The following is a 10,000-nucleotide window of genomic DNA, read 5'->3' as shown; positions in this document are numbered from 1 at the left end:
TTGTGGCTTTTACAAATAGTAACACGCACGTTATGAACCATTGATTAAAATATGCACGTGCGTGGTGATTGTGTTGGGCAGACAAAATGTTTGATAAAAACGCTAAAACTGGGTCAATTTCAATACTTTTTTTTCCCCTTCTTCATGAAAGCCACTGTTGGCCTAGTCCACATTGTTTATTGAACAAAAATACAACATGGAGGTTGACCTTTAAGGGAAGTAGTCGTCTGGTAATCCGGAGGTTCCCGGTTTGTTTTCCACTCCTCCTGGGCAGCGTGTCAAAGTGTCCTTGATGCAAGACATTTAGCCCCTAACTGATCCCAATGGGCAGATTGGCACCTTGCATTCCACATATAAGAAAGAAAGATACTGGGATGAATAAACAAAATAGGAAATAAAATTTAGATAAGGTGCTACTGAGATGTTTTGGTGAGTTCTTTGTTTTTTTGTGGAAGTTGCCCTTCTTAAAGGGGAACTATTTTACTATTTCATTCACTATTTGGGCACTTTTACACAATTCCTGTGAGTCTATGGAACACCTCTGTAATATATATTTTTTTTTATTCATTGTTTTGTATTTACATTTACATTTACATTTAGTCATTTAGCTGACGCTTTTATCCAAAGCGACTTACAAGTTCTGTACGACAAGCCATCAGGAAGGGCACAACTCTATCAGCTGAGCAACAATGTTCATCAAAGTGTTGAGTGCTACAGTGTAGGTTAGTTTATTAGGACAAGTGCATGACAGTACGGTTAGTTAGGGTTAGATTTTTTTTTTTTTTTTTTTTTTTTAATTCAGATAATGGTTGAAGAAGTGCGTCTTTAGTCGACGGCGAAAGATTGGACGTGATTCGGCTGTCCTAACTGGGGTGGGTAGTTCATTCCACCATTGTGGGGCAAGGACTGAGAATAGGCGACTTCTCTTTGATGACCCTCCCGGAGCTTGGATAGGAGTAGGTCTGAGGCGGCCAGAAGATGCAGAGCGTAGGGGTCTTGAGGGTGTGTAGTTAGAGACCATTGACCGGAGGTAGGCGGGAGCGGTTCCCCCCTATTTCTAATCAAGTCCTCAAAAACAGCATTTTTCTACCTCAAGATCTCGAGCCGTTTTGAGCCTGGGCTCCAACCACTGTGTGCAGCTCATCTTGTACCTCGCCATTATCATGCAGCGGTGTCTCTCTGACATCACAAATCATCACATTTTCAGATGACTCAGTTCAGTGAGGGTGAATATTGTGAGAGGAGAATTGGAAGAATGCGCCAATATGAGAATTAGAGACATAGATCATATTAATATAAGTCCACATAGCTAGGAAACAATGCTAAACACTCAAAAAGGCCATTTATAAGAGAGTTCCCCTTTAAAAATGCATGAACATTCACTGATAATGGTCTGTAGTGGAGTCTACAAGGTCTACATTGCCGGACCATGTAGAATCCGGACCTTGTAGACTGACATAATTCTGTGCATAGTTTAGTCTACACTTACTTCATTCATCTTAAACATTCTTGATTTGGGGTTTGGTAGTTCCCATGAAATCTGAAGTTGTTCAAACGACAACAGCGATCCACCTTGAATTAAATCACACAGCCGAGTGAAACCTTGTTGGCTCAGTCACGAAAGGGGCTACTTAATTAATTAATCCAACCCACTTTATTTATAGAGCACATTTAAAAACAACAACGTTTATGAAAGTGCTGTACAAGTCCCACAACATAAGATAAAAAAAAAAAAAAAAAAAAAAAAAATCCGAAGCTTCGAATTAAAATCGAAGCTCGGCCCCGAAGCTTCGATTGCCAAAAAAAGCTTCGAAGGTCAGCCCTAAAGTCTACACACGTTACCGCTGGCTAGCTACGTTGTATAGGTCTACACACATTTCCATTTATTGTGCAACCAATCTGTTGACACTGACAGTTTCTTGGGTGGCATGGATGATTCCCATGAGCAATCAGACGTTGCTCCATCGCTTCCTGCTCTCGGTGGATGGTTTCCAGTAACATTTCAGCAAGCAAGTTAATTAATAGAACACTTGTGCAGGGGAGTGATACTGTACATATAGTCAAAAACCCCAGTGCTGTTATACTGAATATCAGCACTTGTGTCCAATCAAATGACTTGGTTGGAACTAGCTGTTGTATATTTCTTGATATACTGCATGGCCAGAGCCTCATCACACTTCAAAATCAATGCTCTTGTTTCACTGTCACACTGAGAGGAACGGGAGGCAGCAGATGAGACGGAAATACAAATCATTGTGTTTAATTGACAATGAAATATTTGAACTGTGTGTCCAATCAAGTATGGTGTGTCCCGTCATGGCTTAACAAATTACCATCAGGACTTAATAGGTCAGTATATTTGCACAATTAACAAGAAGACTTTATATGAAAATGACGGCGGCTGAATTAACAAGCACGATTAACAAGCAGACTTTACATCAAATGAGGCTAACATTGATTGAAACAATTATGTGATAGGACCTTCGAGTTTCACAATGGCATTATTTTCACGATGGCCTATGTTTGGCCTATTCAAACAAGGGAAAAGCCTTGCACAAATATATGTAGTAGCCTAGTCTAGTCAAAGTCTGTCTAAAGAGTGTTAACATAGAATAGTATATGAAACTACCTGAGGTTGTGTGTCCCTGTATTGAGTATGACTAGGGGTGTGGGGAGGAGCAAGGACTTTATTTTTTATTTTTATAACAATACAATTAGTAATGTATTGTAGTGCACTGCTCTAATTATGATACACACATATACAAGAAAGGTAATATGGTGTTATTATTTAGCTAAAACACAGGTAGATCTGATTGACCATGCTGTGGCATTGTGATAGACACGGCTGACAGGGGCACATGACGGGTAGCTGACCCCAGATTGCACCCAAATCACTGCCTTGCTTTGAACTCGCTGAATGGTTCTTCACAGTTTCTTTGCTAACAGAAAAGCACCAGCTAGGCCCCGAGGCTCAGATAGAAAACTGCTGATGCCTCAGCAGAAAGTCGATATCAGGAAATGGCCCAGACAATTCAGCTGAAACTCCACGGTGATATTAACTTAGTTAGGAACACTGATTGTTTCCAACAGTTCCTGCCGGCACTGACCTCTCTCTTCAGCAACGTCGGAGCAAGATGTCTCTGTGTTGAGCAGGATTCGTCACTGGTTCAGATCTGCAGCGGTTCAGGAGATATTCTTTGTACTGGCCCTGCTGCAACGAGGGCGATCATCTGACTGCAACACTGTCACTGTGATGTTCATTTCATTTCATTTCAAACCTTTATTTATACTCGTGAAAGCACTGAGGTTTCCCTCATTTACAGTGATGATGAGTTAACAAAGGACACAAATATCATAACAGTTAATAATTACAATGAATTACAATTACTACAATGATGGATTAAAAACAATTACATGATTCAGTACATAGGTCAAGTGCAATGCCTTTAAACTCCATGAATGACGGGAATGTTCCGAGCTTTAGAGTAGTTTGCATGTGTATGGAGCATCGTAGGAGAAGGCAGATTTTCCAAGCTCAGACCGAACTCGAGGCACCCGGCCTGAGCACAAGCCGATCATTCGAACGAGTTTGGTAGGTGACAGCACTCCAGACCAACAAAGATGTAATATAAGGTGGAGGTTTGCCAATAATTGCTTTGTAGATAAAAATATACCCATGATAACTACGTCGCAACGAGAGAGATGGCCAGCCTATGTTAGTGGACATCGATACGACAGCTGTAAAAAAAAAAGACACATTCTTCCGCACTAAGACATTCACTGTGCATAGTGTCGAAAACACCCTGATGAAATGTCCCTTAGCCCGGCCTACTGTTTTGTACGAGGTTCAGTCAGAGGTTATATGTTGTGGTTGATGCGTAACAGACTACCTACCTACTGAGGAGCTGTCCATTTAGCACCCCCGTTCATAGTCGATCGCATAAGCCTTGTTTCCTCCCCTTGCTGTGCCATGTATTGCTATCCATGAGATCAGCCCACACTAATGACCGCCCAGACACAAGATATACGTTTAACAGATTCCATAGAAATTGATTGTTTGTTAAATGAAGGGGGGGGGGGGGGGGCCTCCGGGATGGAAAACATGGATGGAGAAAGCAAGGACATTCAGGATGACTTCTAAGCACTTTAATAATATACTTACCTATACTTACGTTGGGATACGACCTGCATGGCATACATGGCAGTGAATAATCAATATGTAAAGAAAGACATTGAATGCACTTACCTTCCCTGCTGTCCTTGGAGAGATGAGAAAAAGAGACAGGGTTTTGAAGGGGAATTGGGGCAAACGGTGAGCCGCCACCAGAACAGCATAGGAGCTGAATAGTCGATTTGCAGGGTTCCCACACTACCTGGAAAACATGGAAACCTCTGGAAAAGGCATGGCAACTGAGCAATATTTGAAAATAACATGGAAAGTCTTGTGTTGTCCTGGAACATTTGATAGGATGGGCTGCACGAGTAGGTTTGGTGACCTTTGGGGGCAAGACAAAAAGAAATTCTCTCCTCCCCCAAAATACCCCCCCCCCCCCCCCCCCCGGCCAACTATCTTGTTCTTGCTTGTAACTGTATTTATTGTGCTGGGTTTCAATCTGTGTATAGGCTATGGCTCATGGCCACTGCATCCTCCTTCAGCCAATACTGGATTACGAAAAGGGTCACAGACAGTCCTCCCTCCGTCCAATGATTGTGCAATTTGCCCAAGTAGTCTAACGTTAAAAGTCAGTTTTGATTGATTGATTGAATTGATTGATTGATTGATTGATTGAAAATTTTATTAACAGATTGCAGAATGGGTACAATACAGTACGGCTCAATACACACAATTGTTAAGGGGATGCAGACCAGAGAAAGACTTTTGTCTTGTTTACATCAGGGTCCCCCATCTTCAATTCATCAGATTCATAACATATATGACATACATGGCATACAGATAGACAGTACTGCTACATCTAGACATTTATGACATACCAGATTTACAAATACAGTACTGTTTGTGATACAAAAAGAGTCTAAACAAGAGAGTATATACATTTGACGAAGAAACTGTACATTGGAGGAGGTTGGGTAGGTGGGGGTAGGGGGGGTAGGTTGGGTAGGTGGGGTGGGGGGGGTAGGTTGGGTAGGTTGGGTAGGTGGGGTGGGGGGGAACTGTACATTGGAGGTGGTTGGGTGGATGGGGTGTGGGGGGTTGGGTAGGTGGGGTGGGTAACTGTACATTGGAGGTGGTTGGGTGGATGGGGTGTGGGGGGTTGGTTAGGTGGGGTGGGTAACTGTACATTGGAGGGGGTTGGGTGAATGGGGTGGGGGGGGTTGGGTAGGTTGGGTGGGTAACTGTACATAGGAGGTGGTTGGGCGGATGGAGTGGGCAGGGGTTGGTTAGGTGGGGTGGTAACTGTACATTGGAGGGGGTTGGGTTAGGACATTTACGCCTACTGCGTGCCTGCAATGTTCACTAGGGGAAGTGGGTGGGCGGCAAGCTTTAGGGGGCTAAAGATCATCACTTAACATGGTACCTGAAAAATCAGGAGGCAGTATGGAAAATGATTTCAAGGCAAGCGTGGGAACCCTGATTTGGTTGAATTGGTTCGGCTCGAACCGTGGGGATAGAGAGGGGCTGGCCCTGGGTATAGGGAGATGAAGAGGGGCTGGCCCTGGGTATAGGGAGATGAAGAGGGGCTGGCCCTGGGTATAGGGAGATGAAGAGGGGCTGGCCCTGGGTATAGGGAGATGAAGAGGGGCTGGCCCTGGGTATAGGGAGTAGAGAGGGGCTGGCCCTGGGTATAGGCAGATGGAGAGGGGCTGGCCCGGGGTACAGGGAGATGGAGAGGGGCTGGCCCTGGGTATATGGATATAGAGAGGGGCTGGCCCTGGGTATATGGATATAGAGAGGGGCTGGCCCTGGGTATATGGATATAGAGAGGGGCTGGCCCGGTGTATATGGATATAGAGATGGGGCTGGCCCTGGGTATATGGATATAGAGAGGGGCTGGCCCGGGGTATAGGCAGATGAAGAGGGGCTGGCCCGGGGTATATGGATATAGAGAGGGGCTGGCCCGGGGTATAGGCAGATGGAGAGGGGCTGGCCCGGGGTATAGGGAGATGAAGAGGGGCTGGCCCTGGGTATAGGGAGTAGAGAGGGGCTGGCCCTGGGTATAGGCAGATGGAGAGGGGCTGGCCCGGGGTACAGGGAGATGGAGAGGGGCTGGCCCTGGGTATATGGATATAGAGAGGGGCTGGCCCTGGGTATATGGATATAGAGAGGGGCTGGCCCTGGTGTACAGGGAGATGGAGAGGTGTGCGTCATGGTGTGGGCATCCTCCCGGAATTCTCATATAATACTTCAATTAGCTTTAGGCCTCATGTCTTTGTGTGAGCATTATTGGAGAAAAAGTAAGCTAGTTAATTCAGGTGAAATACTGTTAGGCCTGTATTCACAAGCAGGGTTCACATTTTGTGGAGGCTAGGGCTGTAATTCAGGTTAGGGCTATCATTTTGTGATTTTATTGGATTGGTCTGTCTAGTAAACTATATGCACCTTTGAATATAGGTACAGTATCTCAAGTTCATATCGGAGTGCCATGGTATCTATCATCTTATCTGACTCCCATAATGTCGCCGTGTTCCTTTAAAGAGGGTGTTGTCAGAATATCCAGAGACAAAACCTTGGAGCTGCTCCATTCACCATGAAATGGAGATCCGCTCTATTGCCCTTATTTAACCAGTCAAAGCCATGTGCTTGTGAAATGTATGACATTGTGAAATGCAGTGATATGAACTGAACTGAAATTAGATTTGTCGTGTTTTGATGTGATTGGTTTTATGTTGGACACTGATATGTATTTATGAGTAACAGTGACACACTCATCTCTGAGACGAATCTTCGCAAGGAGACCGATAAAGCCTCACCTCACCTCATCTCCTCTCCGTTGACTAAGAATACTTCCTTTTATATGCAGAAAAGTCCAGGGGAGGTAGACCATGCATGGGGAGGAAGGGCCACATGTATAACAATCATTTTTGGAACACTTTGCGTTTGTTTCTTCCAGTTATTACTGTATGTCCAAATGAGTTTAATTTCCTCCCATCTATCTATCATCTGTCTGGGTTGTTCCCGGTCTTTTAACAAGGTTTGTCTGTCTTTGTCTCCAGCTGTGGGAGAGACTGTTCATATTCGCAAATCAAGATTGAGTTGCCCGCGATTCTGCAGATACTGTCGTTTTTAGGGCTGGATTTTCCCCTTCATTTCACCCTTCAGTCAAGTAATCATTATGAATTATTATTATTCAAGTTTTTAGAAGTTTTTATTATTCAGGTTTTTCACATTTTATTATAAAGAAATGTGCGATTGTAAATAAATAACAATTATATGACATGTGAATGCATTTTCCTAATTAAAAGAGAAGAGCATTCTATGTTAGATATATATCAGTTTCAGTCTTTGTTTTTATATAAGTAAATGTTCAAGAGAGAGAAATTTTACTTTTCAGTTCAGTACTCTCCACTGTCCAGTTCAGCACCACGGACAGCAACGTTGCCCCTTGAAATCTCCTCTTGAGAAGAACGAGTATGTGTGTGAATGAAAACTGCTAACGAGGAGAGAGGAGACTTGCTGTGAACATGGCAGAGGGAACCCAGCCTTATATGCGCCTAAATAGTCCCTTCAATTGGCAGTGTGGGAGCATTTAAAAACATTTTATAATTAGCAGTGGGTTGTTGAAAACGGATATCCAAAAACATGTGACTGCCAAAGGGTCCAACGTGTTATGGGAACAGAGGAACGGGACCCGTAAATAAGCAATGCAACCGGTTCAACAGGAAAACGCCAAATACAGCGTGTTACAAAGGGTCAGATTAAACCGAATATATGTATTTATTGATTGATATATATTGCATAATATTTGTATATCGTTTGATATCCTTGTATATTCTTTGTACATATACACGGAATATCCCTTTACCTGGTACAGGACAGACCATAATATTCGTTCTCCTATTGGAAGCGATCCCCTAGGCGCCAGTGACTTACCCCTAGAGCTGACTTGAAAGCTACCGACACGACATGTCCCAACTAGCCCCGGTTCCGCGTAGGAATACGGCTACCGAAATACGAATGGTACTATTTGTTCACCGTACATATAAATAGGGCGCAAGAAATGTAGAATTCCTCTTAGTCCCTTGTCCGTTCAGTCTCGTTCAGTTCCAGTTATCCAAGTGACGTATCTCCCCACTACGCAACGTGGGCAGAGTAGGGCTCGCATCGCCCCAAGATAGAGTCTCGTGTTATCCTACTACGTTTGTTTAACGTATCGTTCGCTCCTTACTAGTAAAAGCCTTCATTACGAGTCAAAGACCACGTGAAGTGAGTAATTGTGTGTCTACATAGAGCACTTATTGCCGCGTGCTAATAAGGATAGTAACGTCAAGTTCAACTGTGAACTACCGTGCACCACGGAGGATACCTACACCGGTGATTGCAGAGCCACCTTCCGGCAGGATTATTGCTTTGACTGTGGCTGCTGGAGCAGAGAACCGCCTACCCCGCTGCTACTGTGGGATCTACACAGGCCGTGAGGACATCACTCGAGCCCGTCTCTGTCGGAGCAGAGACTCCACGCTTCATCTGCGGCGCGCACCCTAGGATTACAGCTGCTGCTTTCCCCGCTGACACAGGGTGATATCGCCTCCGTGGACCCTTGACTTTGTATAGAGCATTGCCTCCCGCCTCCCCCTGCTGGCTTACAACCGGTAGTACCCCCCTTTCAGTATCTCCAGTATCTATCCTGAGTACCATAGATAATTACTAATATTCATTATTGATTTGCCTATGCACATTCTATTTGCCTTATAAGCGCAATTAAAGTATTGTTATAATATCCCTTTGATGTAATAAATATTCTAAACAAGTATTTGTGTGGAAACCGTGTTATTGTGGAGAAGTTCTCATCATATACCTGTGTACGGTATTGGCCAGTAATGTACATAAGACGGTAGTAGTTTAATGATACTAATACTTGATTAATACACAGTCAGGGAATTGTACCCCCTCAGTTACACAGCGTGTATTTATTCACAAAACAGAGTATATCACAAAACAATAACGACAGTTTTGGTGTAGTGTGAACAGGTCGGAGGCCTGGGATAAGGAAGTGTGTGTTTACCCAAATGTATGTTTGTGAAAGCAGATGACTATGTGTGTGTATTAATATGTAGAATGGAGTGTTCCGTGTTGAATATGTAGTGGGTCAAGGTTGCCTAAACCACGGCAGGAAACAATATCGGTAACCCTGAGGGAATTAAATGCGAGGGGTAGGCGAGGTGGGGGGAAGAAAAACACGGGAGGGGGCAAAGCGAGTGGAAGAACACGAACGAGCGTGGCATGGTTCGAGGGCGGCATCCCTCCCACACTAGACACAAGAAAAGAGAGACAAGGGTTAGTTAACCAGCAAAACATTTAACAAAGCTACAGGGGAGAGAACGAGGTTAGGATTAGCATAGGTAGATATACAACGCACATCAACGAAGATTCAACTACTATAAGAATATTGAAAATGCAATCATCATCATCATCATCATTTTATTTATCCGTACATGGAATCACCACAGTCCAACAGTACATATTCACATAATTCACAAAAAATACCATGGCCGAAAGGAACAGGAAGAAGAAAAAATCTTATATATACCCTCACGATACGCAGGAAAGACAAAAAAAGTTCAAGAGAGATAATCACGACGCAAAACCTACTGTTCCAAGCAGAACGAACTCGCGTTGTCCTCTGGGCTGGTCAAACACGTTTATACTCTCCCCCGTTACAGGGGAAGAGACAGGAGCCTCTGATTGCAGATTCACATCTGGTGTGGAATGAGAACAAGTGACAGCGCCACCGTCGCCACACGACCTCTCTCCTCTCTATCTCTCTCTCTCTCTCTCTCTCTCTCTCTCTCTCTCTCTCTCTCTCTCTCTCTCTCTCCTCTC

The sequence above is a fragment of the Notolepis coatsorum genome (assembly GCF_963971535.1).
Source record: "Notolepis coatsorum genome assembly, contig: SCAFFOLD_3207, whole genome shotgun sequence".
Taxonomy (NCBI): Eukaryota; Metazoa; Chordata; class Actinopteri; order Aulopiformes; family Paralepididae; genus Notolepis; species Notolepis coatsorum.
This window is presented reverse-complemented; position numbering follows the sequence as displayed.